This window comes from Heterocephalus glaber, unplaced genomic scaffold, assembly GCF_053883595.1.
Source record: "Heterocephalus glaber isolate CG9 unplaced genomic scaffold, H.glaber_assembly_v1.0 deba00001600, whole genome shotgun sequence".
Taxonomy (NCBI): Eukaryota; Metazoa; Chordata; class Mammalia; order Rodentia; family Bathyergidae; genus Heterocephalus; species Heterocephalus glaber.
In genome coordinates, this window is record NW_028258372.1 from 27,487,359 (window position 1) to 27,511,736 (window position 24,378).

Here is a 24,378-nt window from a genome sequence, read left to right on the forward strand (position 1 = left end):
GTGATTTGTTTTAGAAAGATTTTCAAAACTAATATTGGACAAAGAGTGGTCTGGAGAAAAAATTCTAACTAACTAGTAGACTCCACATAAGGCAAACTTTTTAAAATTTAAATTTCAATACAGTCATGGGACATGTTATGGAAATATAATCTGAGAAATATGTTATTAGGCAATTTCATCAGTGTGTATCGCAAAGTACCAAACAGATTACCAACTTCTAAGTGCAAACTGAGAAGGTATACATCAATCATCTGTGATGGCCCCTTGATGTTATCCAAATATGCAGTTGAACACGAGATACATGAGGCTACCACTGGCATAGCAGTACACTGTTTTACAGTAAACTCTTTTATATAAGTAGGATTACGTTCTAAAGGATGAAAAACACAGCATGTTATGACGAGTACCTAAAGCAGTAACAGTCATTTATCACACTACTGAGTACTGTGTACTATACATAGTTGTATGTGCTTCTTCTGGAAACACACCCTTCTCTCCTTTGATCTCAGGGACTCTTCCTTCCCAACACACAGACGAGCTCCAGACTACTCTCTACCTCTCTTCCTATAGTTTTAAACACAATCTATATATGGTTTCTTTTCAGATTCCAGCCTGTAACTCTGATCTCTCCCCTTGCCCTCCTGCCACCCCTACCCATTGGAACCTTTTCTTCCTATTTCAAATAATCAATTATTCGTTTTAATCATTTTAATCCTTAATTACACTTTCAGTTTCTCACACTAGAGAAACTATTCGGTATTTACACATGTGTGACCTATTTATTTCACTTAAGAGGATGGCCTCAATATGCATCCATTTCTGGTTTCTCATTCTTTATGGCTGAGTAGTACTCCATTTTATTAAAAACAAAAACAAAAACAAAAAAGCACATCTTCTTTATCCAGTCTCCAGTTGTCGGGCACTTGGGTTGCTTCCATGCTTTAGCTATTACAAACTGTGCCTCTATAAACATGAGTGCACATATATTGCTGTGGTATGATTCTTTTAATTCATTGGGGAAGACACCCAGCAGGGGGATAGCTGGGTCAAATGGGACCTCTAAGCCTAGTTCTTTGAGGTACCTCCATACCGATTTCCACAGTGGTTGCACCAGTCTGCACTCCCACCAACAATGGAGAAGGATTTATTTCTCCCCACACCCCTGCCAGCATTTGTTGTTGAATGATTTCTTGATAGCAACCATTGCTTGTGGGGTGAGGTGGAATCTCAGTGTTGTTTTCATCTGCATCTCTCTAATGACCAGTGATGTTGAACATTTTTTCATGTATTTATTTGCTGCTTTTACTTCTTTGTCTAAGAAATGTCTGTTCATTTCAGGTGCCCATTTTTGAATTGGGTCTTTGAATTTGGGGGTCTGATATTTTTTCAGTTCTTTATATATCCTAGATAACAGTTCTTTGTCTAAGGTGCAAATGCTGAAAATTTTTTCCCACATTGTAGGTTGTCTCTTAGCTGGGTTGGTAGTTTCTCTTGCAGTGCAGAAGCTTTTTAATAAGATGAGATCCCAGTTGTTGATTCTCTGTGCTAGTTCCCATGCTACTGAGGTTTTGTTCATAAAGTCTTTTCCTATGTCAATGTCTTCAAGAGTACTACCTAACTTATCTTCCAGGACATTTTATGTTTCTGTCTTAATATTTAGATCTTTAATCCACTGCCATCTTAGTTTAGTGCATGGTGATAGGTAAGGGCCTAGTTTTAATCTTTAGCAGGTTGAAATCCAGTTTTTCCAACACCATTTATTAAATAGGCTATCTTTCCTCCAATGACGGTGGTTGGCTCCTTTGTCAAAGATGAGGTGGCTGAGTAAGTGTGGAGTTGTTTCTGCATCTTCTAATCTATTCCATGGATCCTTGGGTCTGTTTGCCAATACCATGCTGTTTTTATCACAGTAGCTTTGTAGTATAGTTTCAAGTGGGTGACTGTAATACCCCCAGCCATGTTTCTGTTGCCTAGAATTTCTTTTGGTATTCTAGGTCTTCCTGGGTCCAAATGAATTTTTGGATTGTTTTCTCTAGTTCTGTGAAATATATTGATGGAACTTCAATTGGCATTGCATTAAATCTATATAGTAGTTTTGGAAGTATGTACATTTTCACTATATTGATTCATCCTACCCAGGAACAAGGGATGTCTTTCCATTTTCTTATATTCTCCTCGATCTCTTTCTTCAGAATTCTATAGTTTTCAGTGTAAAGATCTTTTTCTTCCTTTGTTAGATTGATTCCTAGATATGTCATTTTTTTGGATGCTATTGTAAAAGGAATTTTTTCCCTAATTTCTCTCTCAGTGAGTCTATTATTTGTATATAAAAAGGCTATTGTTTTTTGAGTGTTGACCTTGTATCCAGCTACTCTATTGAATCTATCAATTACGTAAGTCTAGAAGTCTTGTGGCCGAGTTTTTGTGACTTCTATGTAAAGTATCATATCATCAGTAAATAATGACAGTTTACCTTCTTCCTTTCCTATCTTTATTCTTTTTGTTTCTTTCTCTTGTCTAATTCCCATGGCTAATGTTTCCAGAACAATATTGAACAGGAGTGATGATAGTGGGCATCCTTGTCTTGTTCCTATTTTAGCGTGAAAGTTTTCTGTTTTTGACCATTTAGTATGATGTTGGCTGTTGATTTTTCATAAATAGTCTTAATCAAGTTGAGATAAAGTTGAGATAAAGTGAGCACTCAAGTTGAGTAAATCTAGTTGAGATAAATTGGGTAAGCTCCCTTTTGAATAATTGGAAAATTAGTTATGTCATTTTGATTTACAAAACTATTTTTAATATCATTTTCTGTTCATTTATTACATTATTTGTAATTTATTATCTTTCTATATGGAATGATTTTTGAAAGATAAAAGAAAAAAACACATCGCATGTAAATCATTGTTAAAATTATGGTTTGAAAAGATTACATGATTAATTTTAATCTACTCATATATGCTCTGTAGTTTAAATGCCTATTCTAACATATGTGGCTTAACTTTCCAAAGCATATTTAATTTGTTTGCTAATGGTAGACAAAGGCCCTTCTGGATATAGTTCATCAGATCTACAGTATGTGTTATTAGAAGTATAAACCACATTCTTCATGGTATCTTGAACCACGATTGTAATCACACAATCCTTTTAGCTACCATTATGTAACAATTCCACACATACAAAATGCTAGCTAATTTTAGTTAACTTCATTAGATTCAGGAACACCCAGAGTTATATCCAGTATGGCCATGAGCATGTTTCTGGAAGGGCCTGTCATTTGAACTAGAGACTGAAGAAGATCTGCCCTCATTGTGGGTAGGCACCTTCTAGTCACCTAGTGACTATAGAACACAACTAAAGGATACAAGACTCCACTCACTACCTTTTGGAGTTAGGATGCACTTCTCCTCCTGTTTCTGGACATCAAAACTGAATTTCACAACTTAGCAACAACCTGTCTCTGCCTTACCTAGGGCCCCACCAGGTGGGAGAGTTTGACCCCACTCAGCTGCTCCCAGTAGGCAGCCTTGGGCCACACTGTCCTCTTTCTGTATGAGTCACTACCAGTGGGTACCAAACCAAAGAGACCACTGTGTCAAACTGGCAGTGCCTTGTATGTATTCCCCCTGCTATGTCCCTATTGCTCTGGCTGGATGGAATGGAAAGCTCAAGCCCTACAGCCTCAGAAATTCCTGCCACTTTTCCAAATGTCTCCAGAGTCCTGAAGCCCTGGAAATTTATTTCTTCCATTGCTCAGGGCAGGCCTGGTCCTGAGAGAAGGACAAGGGAGTTGGAAGATCCTTGCTTAGACCACCCATGGACCCTAGATGGAGAATGTCCAGCTACTTATTTTGTGTACTCAGTTATCAATGTAAGCTCTATATTCAATAAACAGGCTGCCCTCCCTGGGGAAAAATAAATAGTTTGACATATTTATATCTGTCTATTCAATTGATTCTCTGTTTGAATAACACTGGCTAATACACATAAGAAGAGTTTTGCTGGAGTCTATTAATTTTTTTTTACATATATTAACACTTGCTTAGTCCTGGCAACAGATGAGAGAAGTGAAGACTATCATCTACATTTAAATATGAGAAAATCAAGTTACACAACATAGTCCACAGGTTACAAAACAGCCTTGTCAATGACAGGGAGCCAGAGACCATACTTTTAACCACTCCACTGTAATACTTATGATCTTACTGGGCTAATAAGGACACACAAATTTTAAAAATATATGGAGAAAGGATATTTTTCTAGGTAATTATAATTTCAGACTAATTTCTAAGGTGAGAATTGTCTAAAACTTTTTTGCATCCCAGAAAACCTTTGAGGTGCTATAGGTTCTCTCATCAGAAAGTTGAATGAGTATGTAGTGGCATCTTAATACCATCACAATGCTTTTTAAATTTCTGTACATTTTTAGAAGAGCACATTTTACTAAAATCCTTCTTTCATAGGTCAAGATAAAGCCAGGTGTCTGTAAGAGTCACAAATATGGTTCTTCACTGACTTGGATCACTGTCCCAGGGCCATTCTACCTAAGTGAAAGAAAAGCTACTTTGGCTCAATTTCAGCATGGGGCATAAGGAATAGATTTTTAAGTCTCTGTGATCATACATCAAAGGGAAAAGGAAACACAAAAATCAAATGTGCACATCTCCAAACTCGTGAATGATTTTGGAAGTTATTACTATGTATAACATTTATGATCACAGCTTCTAATTCTTCTAGCATAAGATAAACCTGTCCAAAAATTATCATGAAGAGTGTTTTCATTACAACTTTAATTGAGATCAAAGGAAGTAAATTAGCACAGACTTTGTGAAAATTCCAACATTACCTAAATAAATAAGTTTATTCAGAAATTCTTCCTATTTTGTTCTAAATTACAAAGTGATATATGCATACATATGTACAGCGATACATATATATACACATGCATAAAGAGATATACACACACACGTGTGTGTGTGTGTGTGTGTGTGTGTGTGTGTGCGCTGGGCTGACCAAAGAAAAGCTGAAAAATAAAAAAACAGCAACATGATATGTAATTTAAGAATAAGTGCCTTATATTTGACATTAGATGCTAACATAATAGTTGTAAGTCCATTATTTAAACTAATAGAAATTGTTCAGCACAAAGTGCCAAATTTAAGATGTTTCCATAGTTTTCTTTTCTTTTTCTGTTCTTTCTTCTTTTTCTTTTTGTTTTCTTTTTTTTTTTATTTTGGTACTGGGAATCAAACTTAGGATCTTTCATTTTCCAGGCAGGTGCAGCACCACTGAGCTAAATCCCTAGCCCCTGTTTCCTTAGTTTCCCTTGTCGTTACAGGTGAGAACATGACACAGTTTTGACACAAACTGAATTCTAAGGGGGAGAATCCGAGATGGCTTCTCCTTCCTGAAAGAAATCAACAGCTCTTTCTTACTCCACCACTTCCTTCTCCTCACCTTGATTACAGAAGTAGTATCAAGCCGCTGGAGTCATTTATGATTTCAAGACAATAAATGCGAAAGGAAGATAGAGGGAGGAAAGAGAACCTTGGAAATTGGTCCACAAATCAAGTTAAATAATCATTGCCAGCAATTACTTTTATAGAATATTTAGTTTTTGAAAAAGAAAAATCAAGAAACCTGCTGTGCATGGTTTCCCAGAGATGAAGCAACATGAAAGGAATTGCTTGCCAAATCTAACATAAGTTCTAAAGGAAAGTAGATTTTTAAAACCACCTGTTTTTAGCAACTTTAGAATGAAAGCCAACCAAGTCAAATTCTTGAAAATTTTGTATTATAAAAACAAAAACATGACAATCTGAAATAGAAAACTAAGTCTTTTGGCTCGATGGTTAAGTGATTTTATTTTGGTGAACAAATGAAAACTTTAACTTGTGACAACAATCATCAAAAGTATTAACAACTTAGGAAAGAATGTAGAGTTTTCAAGAATTACTAGTGGATAAAATAAAAAGTCTTTAAATGCTTTTTGAAAACAAACCCCACTTGCAAGGAAAGAAATGGATTTAAAAATGAAATATATGTTTTGATTATTGTGTAATGATATTCTCATAACATTATTGTTAATGAAATTAATATTTAAAGTATATAATATTTTTGTCTAACGAGGACATATTCTAATGTTAATAATGAGACATTAACTCATAACATTAATGATATTAAAATCATTAACTTTTATATGTATTTTTATGTTACCATGTACTAGTTTATTAGTTATGAATTTCTTAATTTATATGACAAACCAAGGAGCCTATCTTATCACACTAAATTTTGTTTTTGCACTGAAAATTATAATCAAGTGCACTTACCCTTTTAATTTGTGAAATAAATCAGGAAACTAGTAAGTACTCTTAATTCAATGCATATTTTTCTCTTGTATAAATGCAAAGTCTCTCTAAAAATCTACCTAACAGTGTTTGATTCTTACTAGCAATCTTTTACATCTCATTTTAGTTTATCCCCACATTTATCACTCCTGTAAATGATCTAAAATTACAATGTCTTCCTAGTCTTCTAAACTGGAAGAAACTTGTCACTATGTATCAATTCCTTCAGTTGTTTTGGTGAGAACGGTTCGAAACATTACATTCCCCAGCAAAGAGCCAACGATTACGTCAAACTTCCAATTCTCACTTTGGTATTCTAAGTGAAGTTCTTCATCCTAAAATAATGCAATAGTTATTTGCATCAAAAGTATTTTTTCTTTATAAAAGCATTAGCAAATTCTCAGTGATACAATGAACAAGCTTTTGGGATCTCCTGTTTAGTGTGTGTGGTGATAGACATGTTGGGTTGTTTACACAGTGGCAAGTGGCAAATACACACTTTGTCAATTAAATATCATAAAATTTAAGCAGCATTAAAAACAAATGAGCCAAAACTTTCTACTTCTCCCACTTCTCTTCAATCTCCACTGCCTTCTTCTCCTGATCCTCATTTTTATTCTTAACCATGTTTTCACACTCATGGGAAGCCTTAGATTCTATTATCTTTATACAGAGCACGTTTGCTTTGAGGTACATATATTCTGCCTGTGAAAATAAAATTTAAAAATAACTGATCAATCTCACTGCCCAAAAGTCAGACCATTTAAAATATATGTGGAAAAGAAGAACATAAGATAAATCTGTCACAGAATTTTGCTAATTAATTAAATAAACGACCTATTTTACTTTTAGGAGAAACTCTTAGTGGGTTTTAATGCATTAATGCCTTTGCAGACTTCTAGATTTCCAGAAAAAAATATATTTGGATGAAAATAAGTTAGAATTAAGTAGAAACATTGTCTCACTTGTGAATGAGAAAGTAGAATAACAATAACAGATTTTAGCAATAAAACCAAAATTGGGCTCTTTGTAGGATGGCGCAGTAATGGACAGAATGAGTCCCAGGCAGGGCCCAGCTTGAAGACTTCAAAACTGTGAGTTGAGGATGTATCACCAATCTCTCTTCAGAAACCAGTTTTTAAATTTTTAACATAAGCTAAGTTTTCCTAGAATATTTTAAAATTTCTATTTAGCTTGAAAACTCCCGGTTATATCTACAAACCTTAAAGTTATGTTTTTTTCACTAGGAAATAATTAAAAACTACCCTTGAAAATCGGTTCCTATAAATAAGGTCATGTTAACTATTAAAGTCTGCTAATGAGACTTTAGTAGTTCAATCCAAAGGGGAAAAAGTCATTTTCTGTTCTTTTTAAGTATTTTAGAAATATGTTTACTACAATGTGTACTTGTATGTGTGTGTTTGTTTGTGTGTGCATTATTTATATTTATATCAAAGTCTTCTAAAACATTGAGATTCCATTAACACCTAACATCACATCATTCCTCCTATCAAAATCTTTCATCATCTCATGTAGCATCAAAATGGAGATATTTGGAGTCATCTCTTAGAACACTGCCTAATCACTCCTCCTTTACCTTCTTCTCTCTAACCCCACCTGGAATTCTTTGCCACATCTGCATCAGCTTCATGGGTCCCCACACGTTTCCCTGAACAGCACACATCTGCCCCAGACTTGGAACTCCCTTACTCATACACCTTCCTTTGTCATCTTCAGATCTTTAAACTAGTATTTTTAAGTGAGACGTTCCATAGTTTACCTATTCAAAATTGCTATTCAATCTATCCATCCCTGGATTAAATTCTTTCGTTTAATTTTTTTTTTAATTGAGCTTATTTTTCATTTTTGTGTTTAAATGTTTAAAATGTTAACTCCAATGACTCTTCATGTCTGTGATCCCAGCAACGGTATCTGGCTTAGAGCTTGCACTCATAAATCAAGTTGAAGAATGTATGAATTTATTAATTTTGAAAACACGTACAAAAGGCATATTTAGTAAACACAAGTAAGTGTAGTCCTTTTGCTTTGCCTCTGCTCAATTTACAGAAGGTTCTAAGTATAATAGAAACACTTCTCAGAAAATAGAAACACTTACAAATTATGACTCATTTTTTTCTTCATTTTGCTCCTAACCCTAGATTCTACACTTTATCTAACAAATATTCACTCTATTTCATTTTCTCCTTTCAATAAATATATTTGGGATTAAGATTCTATTTAGTGTGAAATTTTAGCAGAAAGCAATGTGATGACCAAAGAGAATACTCAGTTCTTGAAGATATTCCTCACCTAAACTTTGGCAAGCATTTCCAGATTTTATTCTTATAAGATATCATGCATCTGCCTGTATCCTCAAAAGTAATTTAATGCTCCTTCTATTCAATACTACAAATTTCTTGTTCTACCATTATCTAAATTTATTTTCCACAAGTGTCTTAAGGTAAAAAACACGGAAAGAAGTACCTATGGTTTTGCTATGAATAATAGAAATCAAGTACAACAAGAACATAGAAGCTCTACCGCATATATCTATTTGGCTTTCTAATATAAGAACAGGAGAGAAAGATCTGAAGCATGTATGTGGCTTTGAGGAACTTCCCGAGAAAGAAAGTGAATGCATTACCTCAAAAAGCTTGCAGTCATTGTGGAAATTTTCTTGCCCATCTTAACTTTGTTCATTCATTCATTCTATTCCGAATTTCATTTGATTCCACTAAGTATAGTTATGATCACTATTTTCTGAGCAGTATAATCACAGAAGAAAAATGAAGTTGTTTCCAAACGCTGTGAACAGTACTACTTATACTTGGTAATTTTTGCCTAAATGATCTTTTGCTACAATAGATTTTGGCAGCCTTAACTTCCTCCTCAGAATAAATGTCATGCAGCTCCTGAAAAATGCTAATTGAAAGTATCTGCCTTTCACAAATGTAGTTAAAAGCTACCATTAATAGCTTAAAATTGATTGAACTAGACAACATCTGCTTTTAGAACCAAATGCCCTAACAAATAATGTGTTATTTTGGCAAGTGGGAATACACACATTTCAGATATGCTGTGGCATGTCACACATACAAGAAAATTAGCTTTCAGAGTGGCATGTCAACATTAATTTTCATAGTTTTGTAATATCTCTAATCATAACCAATGGGGTTCGACAAAAACACCTGCTGTCCTTTCTGTTATTTGTTTCGAAAATTAGTTTCAAAGTAGCATGACTCCTATATAACTGGATTTCCACCCTGTAGTAAATCATCTTGTTCTTACAGTGTCAGTGGTTGGTGTAAATATACCATTCTGAAGGGACTAAATAAAATTTGAAACAAAGAAATTTGCATTACTTTTCTTAATAGATTTTCTGATTCAAAAATAAAATGAGAAAAATGTGAGTTTTTATTTATGAAGTAGTTACCTAAAAAAAAAGTGAAGAATGACTTGACATTACAAAATATTTTGCTATTTGCATATGAAATACTTTTGATTCTATTATGTTATCTTATGCTTAATGAATTTGACAGCAGGTTTCCTGACATGTCTGTGCAAAAATGCAAATTCCAATTTTTCTACATGATTTTAAGAACAGTGCTTTGGTCCCAGGGACACTATAATCCAAATGGTTATTCTCAAAGTTCAAAAAGATTATTACTTGATTAAATCAAGTTACGTTGCTGAAAAGGGACTAATTACCAGTAGTTTTGGTATTTAAACTCCTACTTCATGCAAAATATAGTTGACCTTCTCGACGCAATGCCTTTGCAGAAAATAGAATTAAGTTCTTTAAGTTGTTTTGTAATCCAGTTTTTCCTTGTTAGAGGAAACTGACTCATTGTTATTCAAATGAGCAAATTTAACCAGAGGCATCTTGTTAAAGGTTTTATGGTTGAAATATCAATCTATCACGGTGTATATTTAATAACTTTCTATAAGACTCTTGTGTCAATTTAAATGAAAACGTGTACTTTATAATACATACAATTTAATAAGAATTTATTAAGTTTCTACTCTATATATAATTGTAAAAAGCCTGAAAAGACAAATTATTTTCAGGAGCCCACATTCAACCTGTAATGATTTTTAGCAACATTTGTGTGAAATTTCCAAACACACATAAATAGTAGGGACTCCACCTGAGCTCCCAGGTGTTGCTAAGCCAGCATAAGCAGTTTGTCTACCCCATCCCACTTTCTTATAGGAAAAGTTAAAATGTAAAAAAGGTATTTACCAATGTAGCAACAGCTCCTTTTATCCCTCAGTAGAATTAATTATAATTTGACTGGGACTAATCAACACCCACGCAATATTCAAACTTCCCCGATAGTGTAAAAAGAATTCATTTTAAGACTTGAAAATCAGGATCCAAAGAAACTTGAATTATTTCATTAGGTCTTAAAGTCCCATAGGTGTTTTTCAGCCCTTTCTTCTCTTCTCATAGCTTTCTATACTTTGATGAAACGAAATCAGTTTTGCAAATTAGCCCACACTTTGATATGACTGGTAGATTCCACATGGTGCAATTTACTTACTCCTGCATCTCTAATTAATAACCTGTAAGATACAAACTGCTATCAAAGGTTTGAGGAGATCTAAGTACTTTTGGGGGGCAAATTTTTCAGTGAAATCTCATAAGTGACACTGTCTTTTTATTGTTTATGTTTAAATTACTATTCTATTCTTAAATCATAAAAACTAAAATATAACTTTGATTTTAAATCAAGTTCTATTCTTGACTAAAAATTCATAAATATTCTTTAATTAAAATGGATAAGAAGTCCCACATGAACTAGCATAAAAAATCAACAACTGGGATTGCTTCTTACTGAAAAGCTTCTGCACAGCAAGAGAAACCACCAACAGAGTGAAGAGAAAACCAACAAGGTGGGAAAAAAAATTTTACCAGCTGTTTCTCAGACAAAGGTCTACTATCTAGAATATATAAAGAACTTAAAAAAATCAGACCTCCCAAATTCAAATTTGGGACCCAATCCAAAAATGTGCATTTAAATGAACAGACATTTCTCAGACAAAGAAGTAGGAATAGCAAAGAAACATATGAAAAAATGTTCAACATCAAAAGTCATTCAAGAGATGCAAATGAAAGCAACTCTGAGATTCCACCTCACCCCAGAAAGAGTAGCTGCTATCAAGAAATCAACCAATAACAAATGCTGGCAGGGGTGTGGGGAGAAAGGAACCCTGCTCCACTGTTAGTGAGAGTGTAGACTGGTGCAACCACTGTGGAAATCAGTATGGAGATACCTCAAAGAACTAAGACTGGAAGTCCCATTTGACCCAGCTATTCCCCTGCTGGGTATCTTCCCCAAAGAATTGAAAGAATCACACCACATACCACAGTGGTATATGCTCATTCATGTTTATAACAGCATAGTTTGTAATAGCTAAAGCTTGGAAACAGCCCAAGTGCCCATCAGCTGGAGACTGGATAAAGAAGATATATTTTTTTAACAGAGTACTACTCAGCCATAAAAAATGGCAAACTAGAGACATTTATAGCTAAATGGATGCACATTGAGGCCATAGTCCTAAGTGAAATAAGTAGGACATACATGTGAAATACCAAATAGTTTGTCTGGTGTGAGAAACTGAAAATGTAAATAAGGATCAAAATGTATAGTAGATAATGTGAAATAGGAAGAAAGGGTCCAAAGGGGAAGGAGAAGTGGAAGGGGTAGGAGAAAGAAAGAAGGGAAAGAAATAAACATGAGGAAAAGAAAAAAAATAGAGATAACAAAAGATAATATTAACCCTGCCTGTTATAATACAAATAATATAATCTAGTTAATATAATGAGCTCTACTAGTTCTAGTTAATATAATCAGCTTTACTAAAAAGTCACACTATTTTCCTTTAATCTAGGTGGAGGTAACTACAGGCTGCTAATGTGTACAGTATAAATGTTCACTCCCAGGGATAAAGGACTGGCTTGTTTACTACTTACTATAATGCCTGCTGTTTGCTCAAAAAGTTTTGAACACTTGCCCCTGGGTTACTCAGTTGGGGTGAGAATCTCACATGCAAATCATCTACCTGGACCCCTCACATAACCCTATGTGACTATGTGAGTTGAACACAAAAGGGAATTGCCACAAATATATTCATGTTTACACTGCTTGCTGTGCCATGACTCATGAAAAGGTGACAAAGGTGTCTCTTACTTGGGAGTCCTGTATTTTAAATGGTTGTATAAAACTGCTTAAATCCTGCCTTTCTATTATTGAACAAACTGTATAGTCTCCAAATTGACTTCATTTCTTCTATGTTTGCTACTTATGAAGTCATTTAAAATAACTTTATAGTATATGTGGCATATTCTCTTATATCCATAAATGAACCTAAGCTGTTGGGACAGGTGAGAATAATGTATATTTTCATTCTTAGAGCACAGAAAATTTTATAGCACATAGAAGCTGCTTATTAAACATTTGACAATGAAAATGAAATGGGGACATATGATGATATTCAAATAAATCTTCCCAATTTAAACAGCTTAAATCTATTTTAGAAGAATAACTCATCTGTACCATGCACTTAAGACATAGTTTTGAAATGCAAGGATTATATGTAGCACTATGGGTGGATAAATTGACACCATTTTGAAGTCTAACAGAGGAGGAGGGATGGACAAAATTGTTATAAGAAGAAGAGGAGGCAGGAGGAGTGGTCTTTGCAATTACTGTACATTTCCATAAACTCAACTGTGCCTCTTATGAGAGCCAAAATTAGTGTTTATATTTAACTAAAATCTTTATGGGTGCACGAATCAGCTTCTTGAACATCATGAGAAAATATATTCCATGGAGTCTCGTGAAGGTGACTAAGAAAATTAATTAGATCAGCTTTCACAGTGTAGCATGAGTCAGACAATCATGAAAATTAGAGCAGGATAGGGCCTTGGAGATCACCTTGTTCAACACCTTCATTTGGCAGAGGAGGAAATTGAAACCAGATTGGCAGGAATAATTTCCCAAGGTCGCACAGATCATTAGAAGTAGAACAAGGCCTCAAACGTAAGTATTCAAAATCCAGTTAGGGTGCTTTCACCTGAATAAAGGTCATGCTATTGCAGAATGTTAAAAAATAAAATGGAATAAAGAGATCTGTCATTAAATACATGTTAAAGATTTAAAAATGAACAAATTTATAGGTGCATACCCATAAATAGATAATATTTTAAGTAAAATGCATAGATATGCACATATGTTTTATTTCCTTTTTAAAGAACATTGAAAATATGACTTTTCTCCTAAAATTATGCTGTGCATTTTATTTTAACAATTATTAACATGAGGACGTTGTTGATAATTATGTAGGCATAAGCAGTGAAACTGAGACAGCTATTCAGAATATATAATTAATTTCCTCCACAGTTCATTTCATTTTATATTAAAATTTTTTCTACATTTCCAAAATTTAATCTAACACTTGAAAATTAAAATCAAAATGGATGATATACCAGAGTTTTTTAATATTCGTCTTCCTTTCTTTGTACGGTAACATATTTTTTTTAAGCAGAGCACAGAGCCATTCAACTAAAGACCAAATTCTTAAACATTTTAGCATTTAAAATGACTTTATCATATATTCTGGGCTCTGAATTGTAAATGGTATGATATACTCCACTCAGGTGACATCCCTCAAGAAAGAAGTGTGTGTTCTCCAACCCCACCCCCATTTCTTATTCACTTCTCATGGAATGGAATCCTGTACTGATAGCTAAAATAATCACCTTTTTTCCCTAGGACTAAGATGTGTGTGGAAGAAGACAGAGCAACTACAAGGGACCAGGGTCTCTAATACTCTGCTCCACTACATCAGCATGAAAGTCATATTGAGTTATTTACATGAGAGAGAAAATACTTCTATGTTGTGCAAACCATAATTTGAGTACTTTTCTTCACAGCAGTTTAGTATATACTCTAATACAAGTGGGATTGATCTGACTGGGAAATGAAACTATTTATATTAATAGACAATTGTATGAGCAGATTAGACAAAATTGACTTCAACAATGAACATTTGCTGTATTTCACAATGATACCACTTCTTACACTCTAAGAGTAATTTGAAAATGTAATTATGTATTTAATGATTCATTGTGCATATTCTTATATTGAAACAAATACTTATGTTAGATTGCACCCTGTACACTTTCCATGTGTTCAGCTTGAATTCATGGGAAAATCTGCCAATTTAGAGAATTCAATTCCAAGCTCCCATCTTCAGCAGTCTACCTTCACTCTCTTTCCTCTGTGCTCTCCTGGATTTCCCAGAAGGACACACTTTTAATAAACTTCTGATGTCCTTTGACACTATAATTGTTATTTACTAATCCTTATTTTCCTTTGAAACCATACACCTCTGTGTCAAAAGTTTTAATTCTCAGTGCACACATGATACTCAATGTCTTTGCCTTTTATCTTTTATCTTCTCAGATCTACGTGATATGTTCCTACTCATCCTCTATATTTTTGTTCAAATTTTACCTTTTCTGATGCTTCTCTATGAAAAATGCCACTCTCCTCGCAATCATTATCACATCAACAGATGTATTTCTTTCATAGATTTAATACTATATGAAGTTTAGTAGGCATTTATTTGTGATTGTGATTGCCTCTCTTCTTAAGAGGTGTTAAGGATTCTTCAAAGACAAATATGGATACAGTTTCAGTTTTCAATAGATTTAAAGAACAGTGAAGGCAGCAATCACTTAATAAATGATTGGTTAGGTAGTCATTGCAATGATAATGAAGCTCTTACAAAAATTAAGTATTAGTTTGATCACTAACAGTATTCATTCATCTCTTACATATATGAATCCTAAGGTCTCTGATTCTCAGCACTGTGAAAAATATGGAATAAAACTGAAAATCTTGGTAAAGCACTACATAGCAGTGATGAGTCCATAATAAACTACAACATGACACATTTTATGCAAATTATTTTTTTTATTTTTGAGCTAAAGAGTTAATAATATAATGAATAATCATTCCCATTTTTGTCCTGGAAGTTAGGCATTATTCTCTCTTTACCCAAGTGAAGGATAACTAACAAAAAAAACCATATGTAGTCAATGACTTAATTATGAAACATTGAAGTATTTGAAACTATTATAAATTATTTGTTTACATATAATGAAAAATAATAGACCATTTAATTGTTTTTCTTTTTTTGGTACTGAGGATCAAACTCAGGACCTTGCACTTGCCAGGCAGGCTAGGCACCAGTGAGCTACATCCCTGACCCTAAAATATATTTTTAAACAAAAGATTAAACTTTTTCCAAGGTAAATAATATAAGACTAGTTCTATCAATATGAATTTATTTTTCATTCTGTATTTTCTGTTATATAATTCTGAATGCATATGTTCTCCCAAAGACATTAATTTTGTTTTGTTCATTTTCTTGATTTCATAATTGAATACCACAATTTAGCTAAGCTGACATATAAAAGTAACAATTGCAGTAGCCAAATGAATTCTTTTTTTTTAAATGAATTCTTTATCAACAAAATAAGAATAAAAGTAATGCATATGGCTTCCTCAAGGATAACCTGTCAGATATCAGTGCAAAATCAGTCCTGTGTTTCTTGTCTAAGGAATAAAGGAAGTATGTGCTAAAAGAGATTACCCAGCAGCTTGGGTACTACAATAAGCAGAATCTGGCCAACTGTTTTGTGCAGGTACAATGAGTGAAAAACAAACTATTGTTGTGCTGCAACATTGCAAACAGAGTATGAGTGTTGTGACAGTGTAATCTTGTACAGCATTTCAGTTAGAGGCTCCAAACCCAATCGCTTAGGAGAGAAAATGCTGGGTTGGGGGCTCTGACTTCTTCATTCTCTGGTACAGTAATGATACCCCCCACATTTGTTCTCAATCCATTGATTATACCTGGCCTCATGGACCACCCTAACTAGGGAGAGGAAATCATGGATATTTGGTGAGTAAATATTGTCAGTAGTTGTGTGAAATTCATAAATTAATAGATTTTGTTACTAGATAAATGGAGAAATTTAAAATACAACATTGTGTATGAGTCTGGTAATGATATATAGATATAGATATATAGATATAGATATAATCAGTTTATAAATTCCCAGAAAGTACTTAGCTGATTTCCTAATTTTAAAATGGCTTGTAATAACATTCTTATAAAAGTTCACTTCATTTGTTTATTGTATAGACTTTTATCAATTACTGTCATATAACTGACAATTCAATTTTATCTGCCATGAACTATTTTGAAACTTGATAAGCTGATTCAACTATACTAAATAAGCAAAATAGTTAATTAATGGAAAAGTTATCATTCTCTACTGATTTCACAGAATTTAAATGTTATGTGGTCCAGAATTTAATTTCTTAGAAGAGAAATCTTTCTGACAGCGGATTGAATGAGAATATGATATTACTCCAAACACAACACATATTATTTCTTAAGAAAATATATTTCCAAGACCTCATATTAGATATTTACTTGGCTTCCAGATTAGGAAATGAAAATGGACTGCATTTGCCTATGTCTGAAGGAAAGCAGAGAATCAGGAGAAGGAAGAAACCATGCAAACCAACTTTAAGAAATGTGTGACACAAAGGAATATTGGACAAAACATGTTTTAAATATAGCTAGTGCTTTGAAAATTCTTCCTGAGTCTGTTTATTTCTGAAGGCTTGACATTTATTGGGTCAAAGGAAACTATTATGCCAATATTGATTTTACAATAAAAGGTACAAATTGCAAAATAATTTTTAAATCTTTTAGATGTGTCTGATTGCTGTTTCTTAAGAATAAACACTTGGAAGTTCTGATTGGATTGGGTAAGTCTACCTTGTTTACACCGAGCAATTGGAATACAATTTTTGATATGATTTTATTTATATATTTGAATTTCTGTCAAGGCATAAGTAAATCAAGCTCAATTTTATTTGAGAATCTCATTTACACAAAATAACTCTATTACTGTCATCTAACACAGGGCCAAGATTTAATTCTTTTCCTTCTTTCTGAATTTCCTGTATATAACATTATTCTAAAATTTATCCAGCACAGCCAAACATTAAAAAGAAAAACCACAGAAGTGTCTTTTCTTTTCAAAGTGAAATGATAGTAATTTTATTGTCTACTAGCTGAAGAGTGCATAGAGAGACATAGTTTTGGTCATCTACATGCAAATAAGCATTAAACCATAATTTTAGTTTGTAGTGCTATATTATTTACCAGTTCTGGGTATACTTATAATTCATGCAACAGATAATTGCAGCATTATGTTCCTTTAAATACCATTAAAAAAAGAACAGGTGCAGTTTCTGAACACTAAGGACAATAAACCAATCTGTGTTTAGAGCAGCATGCCTAGTGCAAAGAATGAGTATGCTACTGACACGGTGGAATTTCTAAACTGTAGATGATGTTAGAAAACAAAAGGTCATTTTTACTTCCTTAGTTAGTAGTCTTTCACATTCCTATATCATTTACTCCCCAAAGACAAAGATAATTTATAGAGAAATGATTACATAATTCTCTATAATAGATATAATACTGGGTTCAGAAAGTATTTCTACAATAAAGACAAATGAAAAGAAAACCAATGATGGTAAGCCAGTTGTATATTTAAAACATAATAATGAACTGAAATTTGTTCTTTAGAAGAATTCTTAAAGACTCATAGATTTATTTCAGAATAATGATTTGTTGTTTGAACTTCTGAATATGTAAGTCAATGTGGTTGTAGTATAAAAAAATAGAGCTCCAGGGAAGGAAAATTGATGCAGTAGGAAAGAATTATTCAAGAAAGGATTTTGAAAACATAGAGTTCCATTTGACTCAGCTATTCCCCTGTTGGGTATCTTCCTAAAAGAATTAAAAGAATCATACCATAGTGATATGTGTGCACCCATGTTCATAGCAGCACAGTTTGTAATAGCTAAAATTTGGAAACAGCTCAATTGCCAATCAACTGGAGACTGGATAAAGAAAATGTTTTTTTTTTAAAAAAAATAAAATGCAGTACTATCCAGCCATAAATAATGAGAAACTAGAAATGTTTATAGATAAACAGATGCACATTAAGGCCATACTCTTAAGTGAAATCGATTTTGCTTTTATTATGAAAATTTCTGTGTGACTTTAGATTTATTTCTTATCTATCTACAAGTTTTTTATGAGTAAAACTCTTGACAAATCTTTAAATGTTTTGACTGCATGTGTGACTTTTACTTTTATACTTAAAAAAAATGAAAACTCTGCTTTTTATTTAATCTTTCCCTGCCCCATTTGTCCCACCTTCATGCTTCTTTTGGAGCCTTCAGATGTCTATATCTGGGACACATTTTTTATGTTGTTGGATTGTTTTACTTATTTAAGTCTTTGATCAAAACATTTTTTCTTCCTCTTGTAAGATGATTAATGAGATTTAGTGCCCTTAAATATTTTTATAAAACTTCATTAACTACTGTCTTATTATCTCAGGAGAAGAATGGGCTAACACCCACCACATTTCCCTCCAACCTAATACCTGTTGATCACTTAATGCACTAGACCTTGTTCTAAGAGGATTGGGTATTATCTTGCTTATTTTTCTCAACAACTCTAAGAGTTGACATGGCATTCTGGAGGAAATGGCTATACAGCCAGAGATTTTATATTCCAATCAATTTCACACCCAGGTATGGCAATTCACAAGTCATGACAATGAAGTATGAAGGGCAGAAATAGCAAATGTTTTGGGCCCTTAAAAAAATTAAGGCCACTCATCAAAAATGTAAGCCTCCATAAGCCAGCAATTCTGAATGATGAGATGAGGAAAGGTACAAGTTCCCAAGTTTATATAACCCTATTTTCTATCCTCTACTAATCTGGTACCATGTTGGGTTCATTAAATAGGGAAATTAATCTCTACCGTGTTTATTCATTAAGAGTTGGGGTCTATTTGTTCCACTCGCCATAACTGATGCCGATAAATATTTTTATCCCCACTCTACAGATGATGAAGCCAAGACCAAGGGAGGTTAGATTACTTCCTTGTCTAGAGGTACACAGTAGAAGTAAGAGAAGTTGTCTAAAAACAATATCTTGTTACAAAAAGATTAATGAAAAGCCTTTAATAATATTAAGTGCATTAGGCTATTAAGAATGTTACTTACACTGGAGAGTAACAAAGTAATTATTACCAGATTAGCTATATAATTTCATGTAACACTGAGATAATAATGATAAAAACACAATAGTAAAGTTTGTATTTTACTACTAGATCTATCCTAACTCGGTAAGTAATATCTCTGTCAATCTATATCCCTTGCTAAAATCCCACAGCTTTGTAATAGCTTCTGACTCCTGCATCTTCAAATAGACATTCATTCACCTAGGTCTCTTTCTACTCCCTAAATATTCCCTAAATTTATTTCCTAAATATATTTCATACGCATGCCTTTCTTCTGTGAGAAGCCGTGTCATCCATTGCACAGATGTCACTTTCCCCTAATGCCAACTTCTATTATCTACATTTTATACCAGCACTAAAAGAAAATGTTTAACAATTTGATTGACTAATACCATATTTCTATTTAAATAATCAGTAACTCTATATCATGGACTGGTTAAGCCCATGAACACGTCTTTATTTGTTTTTCTTCTATTATTGCCCTTAAATTTTATGTGCAGTTAACTCTGCACTATTTTAACTCCAGGCCCTTAGTGTATTTAACATTCTACATTGCTTGTTTGTAACTCACCTTAAAGAAAAACATTTGCTAATGCATACAACATTGAGTTGCTGGAGTGCTAAGAAAGCAAATACAGTGTTCAACAAAGATTTGAACTGATCATCCTGGCTAATTTGTGGAATTAAGTTAACTTCCTCTAGCAAAAGCTTATTAATCATCCATAATCTAAACATTAATTGGTAGTATTCTTTAATATGAAATTTATGAGAAATTTAGAACCTGCATATAAACTACCAAGTGATTAAAATTTTCAGAACATAGATCTCGTGTTCATATACCTGTACATTTGCTTATAATGTCCTTTCTGGCTCCTAAATATGGGTTATTTATCTAGGAAGTGCCTAATTGATTATTTGAAATCTTACATATAACTCTGACATCATTTTGAGACTTTTATTTCCCAGCAGAATCAGGCTGAGTTATGCTTAGAGCACCATTACATTATACTATTGTATTTTGTGTAATATATTATTCAGTATGTCATGGGCAAGTGTGTTACCCTGAATATTGCCATTATATTGAGTTTTAGAGGAACCTGTTTCAATGGATCAGTACTGAATTACATTTTAAATAGTTTCTATGTTTTATCTTATTCACTTGTAAGTTTCTTCATAGCATAAATCCTACTTATCTTGCTCTTCACATTAGAGGGTCATTTGATAAAAAAAAAATGGATATTTAATGTTTAAGGGATCAAAATCAAAACATAGACAAATATTTATTCAGAATTTACAGCACTCTATCATGTCTTAGGGATTCATGGTGAATTTGAAATATGCCTGCAAGTTCTTTGACTCTCTTTACTTCAAGAGATAGAACTTAATTACTCTTCACTTGCCTGTGGGTGATAAGTACGTCTAATAGAGAAAAACAAAGATAATGACTAGAACTTCAGAGGAAAAAAGAAACATAAAAGGTACTGATTTATTCTAACTTTTTTTTTTTTTTGTACCGGGGATCGAACTCGGGTCCGTGCGCTTGCGCAGCAAGTGGCGAAATCCCTCAGCTAAACCCCCGACCCTGAATTATTCTAACTCTTACACATGGATCACCAAGAAAGCTAACATATAAGAAGGACAGTTATGGAGCATTTGGACAACTCTTCCCAACTGTCATGCAAGCAAGCCATCCCAGAAGGCTTCCTATGCCCACAGCCTGGGTAAAAGCTTGGCTGCAGCCTCACAGAGATTGTAAGTAAAAGCTCCCACCTAAACCTCTCCCCAAACCCTGACGCATAAAAATTAAGAGGTAATGAACATGTGTTATTTGAAGCTACTACAATTTAGGAAAAGAGTATTATACATCTCTATATAAGTAATATTTTATAATTTAGACTACAACTATAAATTTAGTCTCTAAGAATTTGCGATGATTTGTGGATAAAATTATAGTGCAAGATAGTTTATTGAGTAATTATACAGTAATAAAATAATTGCTTCAAAAATATTTACTAAGAATCTATTATGTCATTTTGAAAATAAGTGTATGTATTATGATTTACTAAGCTCACTTCTGAGCATGTATTACAAATAATTCCCACAAATCTGAAGGAAACATTTGAGCAGCACCTTTTCTGGCATAATATGTGTGGTGGGGTTTCAAGATAGTTTTGGGCATACCACCAGGGAAGAGATGGAAAAATATAGTTAGGCAGATTACAATGTATTCTGCAAAAGCTAAGTCACATCATGCAGATACAATTCATGGATGTTCAAAACATATTTGATGAAGAAAGTAATAATCAAAAATGCAAAACATAATTGGTAAAATTAAATATACATAATTGAATATATACATATTTTAGTATGACACATTCAAATTAAAAAAAATTATTACATCCACCAGATTGAATACCTCTGCTGAGACAGAGAATGGAAAATAGAATAAAGGATAAAGAGGAGAAAATACAAATATATATATAATATATATCCTATATATTATTATATTTAAAATTAGACAATGTTCTGACATAAGAAAGGAAATGATAACAATGAACTGATGTGTGTGATCAATCCAAATTTTTATACCCTAATTCCATAAAACCAAACTGTGTTGATAAAGCAAAACCAACAAAAATTACCACTACATTTCTTGAACTTGGGAATTAGTAATAGAGTAATGAAAAAGAGACATGAATTTCATTCTCAATAAACAAGTGAAGCAATAAGTAAATGGGAAATATTAAATAAATTTAAGTGCTACAAAACTATTAAGAATGTGAAATTCTACAGAATAATGTGTGAAGACTACCTTGGGGAAGATCTCAGAAAAGCCTCTGAAGGGATGTATTATTTGAGATGTGAGTGAAATGATTAGAGTTGGCTATTTGTTGAAGCTATGAAAAGTATATGTACCTCAGGATGAGTACAGGTATCTCCACACTGCATGAAAGGAATAACAAAATCAGTGTGGCCGCGGCATCATGAGTTACTGAAGTGTGATGAAACAGTATTATATTAGTCACAGGAATCAAATTTGTATTGTAGCTTCACTGAAGAGGGGAGAAAAATGTACAAAATAAGTATGCTGAGTGCTGTGTAATGAATCAACTAACATGGAGAGGTGGGCTGGAGGAGACTCATGTTATTGAGTTGTTGTTCCCCAGCTATAATTGTAATTTTAGGAAGATATGATGGCTTGTTCAGTGTTGACAGCAGTAGGGTGAGAAAGACATTTGGAGAAGGCTCTAGAAATGGACCAAGGTCAAATAATCAAGTGGGCTAGATGGGGGACTTTGATTTTACTCCAGAGCAAATGGGCAGAAATGAAAGTATATGATCTCATTTATATACTTCATGTTCCATGACGATTGTAATAATGCCAATTATCATACATTTGCATTTAATAAATGATCATGGATACTTACACATGATTATGTTTTTAAGTTATAGCCCCTGGCTAAACTAGAGGATCAATGCATTCATCTTAAAGCATGACTTGAAAAAAGATTATAAATTGTAAATAAATAAACATTGTGTATAAATAATTAATAAGTAATTGATTCTAAGTTGTTTATATTCATCATATCCTTTGAATGTTGTGAGATCTTTACAATATATGGGAAAGGCAAGATACAACACAATAAAAATGACGTTATACTTAAAAAAAATAATACATACAGTAATATAGTATCCAACTTCTTGTTAAAAAAAGATCTTGCCATTAAATGTAGTAAAAAACAAGTACAGAAAAAGGATAAGACTAACGTTTGTGTATGCACAGTGAACAGTTATTCATTCCACAGCCATCTTTTTAATGATTGAAAATATTCCAAGATAGAGTATAATACAGTGAAATCATACTAGGGTAGAATTTTTATCTAAAATCTCCAAAAATTTACGTTGCTCTCATCTTTTGCATTTCTATTTACCTTTTGTTTAAAACATACAATTACATTATATATTTCACTTGGAGAATATTTTTAAAAATTGACTTAGTATTTAGAGGTCTAACAAGCATCTAACAAACATTACTTCACAAAGTCTTCATCATTTTAGATAAATATATTCAGCTGTCAATTTCAGTCAACTCCATCCATGTCATATGAATCCCTTCTTTGCTATCTCTATTTGCAATTTACCAGTTGCAATTTTTAATCTAATACATTTCTACATTATTTTGCTAAACTTCTTTCTTTGCTTCCCTCTGTGAATATTTTATTCATCAAAATGTTTAACTCTTTAAAATAATGCTTTTATCTTTATCAGATGAAATTTAAATTAACAGAAACTTACAATTTTAATATATTTATATTTTTCATCTTATTCACTTTCTTCATCTCCACATACATTTTTCATATAGTCCACATGAGTCTTGTTATATAGAAGAATAATTATTTTTGGCACAATTTTTAATAAATTTTTAAAGAGACTGTTCAAAACAACTATAGGAAGTAAATTTAAAACTAGAAGAGCTATAAGTTTAAAACTAGAAGAGCTGTGAAAAAAGAATGTCTAAGGTGACCCGATCACAAATAATTGTGCATGGTATATGGGAGACATTTGTTAAATACTTGAAATCGAAAACTTATTTAACTAAATTATCTTCCAATAAGTTAAACTTATATGACATTCTTAAAGATGGGTTCATTATATTATCCATTCAAATTTAGGTATCTCTAATTCTTACAATATCTGGATGGGAGGCTATGACTTTTCCTAAAATGAGCGATAAATAAAATGAGGTGTAATATAGCTATGTGTTCATTACCCTTCATACAATGAATGATGAGAAACACAATTTGAATCTTTCTAGGCAATAAAAAAGCTTTTGTT

General features: G+C 32.9%; 1 protein-coding gene and 1 long non-coding RNA gene across 9 annotated transcripts in view; one reads left to right on the forward strand and one right to left on the reverse strand.

Moving 5' to 3' along the window:
* The window catches only part of Brinp3 (BMP/retinoic acid inducible neural specific 3), a 392,440-nt gene that overhangs the window by 15,894 nt on the left and 352,168 nt on the right, over window positions 1–24,378 (reverse strand). The window lies entirely within an intron of this gene.
* LOC106010909 (uncharacterized) overlaps window positions 1–24,378 on the forward strand; it is a 47,784-nt gene that overhangs the window by 14,965 nt on the left and 8,441 nt on the right. For both annotated transcript variants that reach the window (XR_001184603.3, XR_015444585.1), the window contains 2 exons: window positions 17,145–17,200; window positions 21,091–21,294. This is a non-coding gene — a long non-coding RNA (uncharacterized LOC106010909). The remainder of the gene's footprint in view (window positions 1–17,144; window positions 17,201–21,090; window positions 21,295–24,378) is intronic.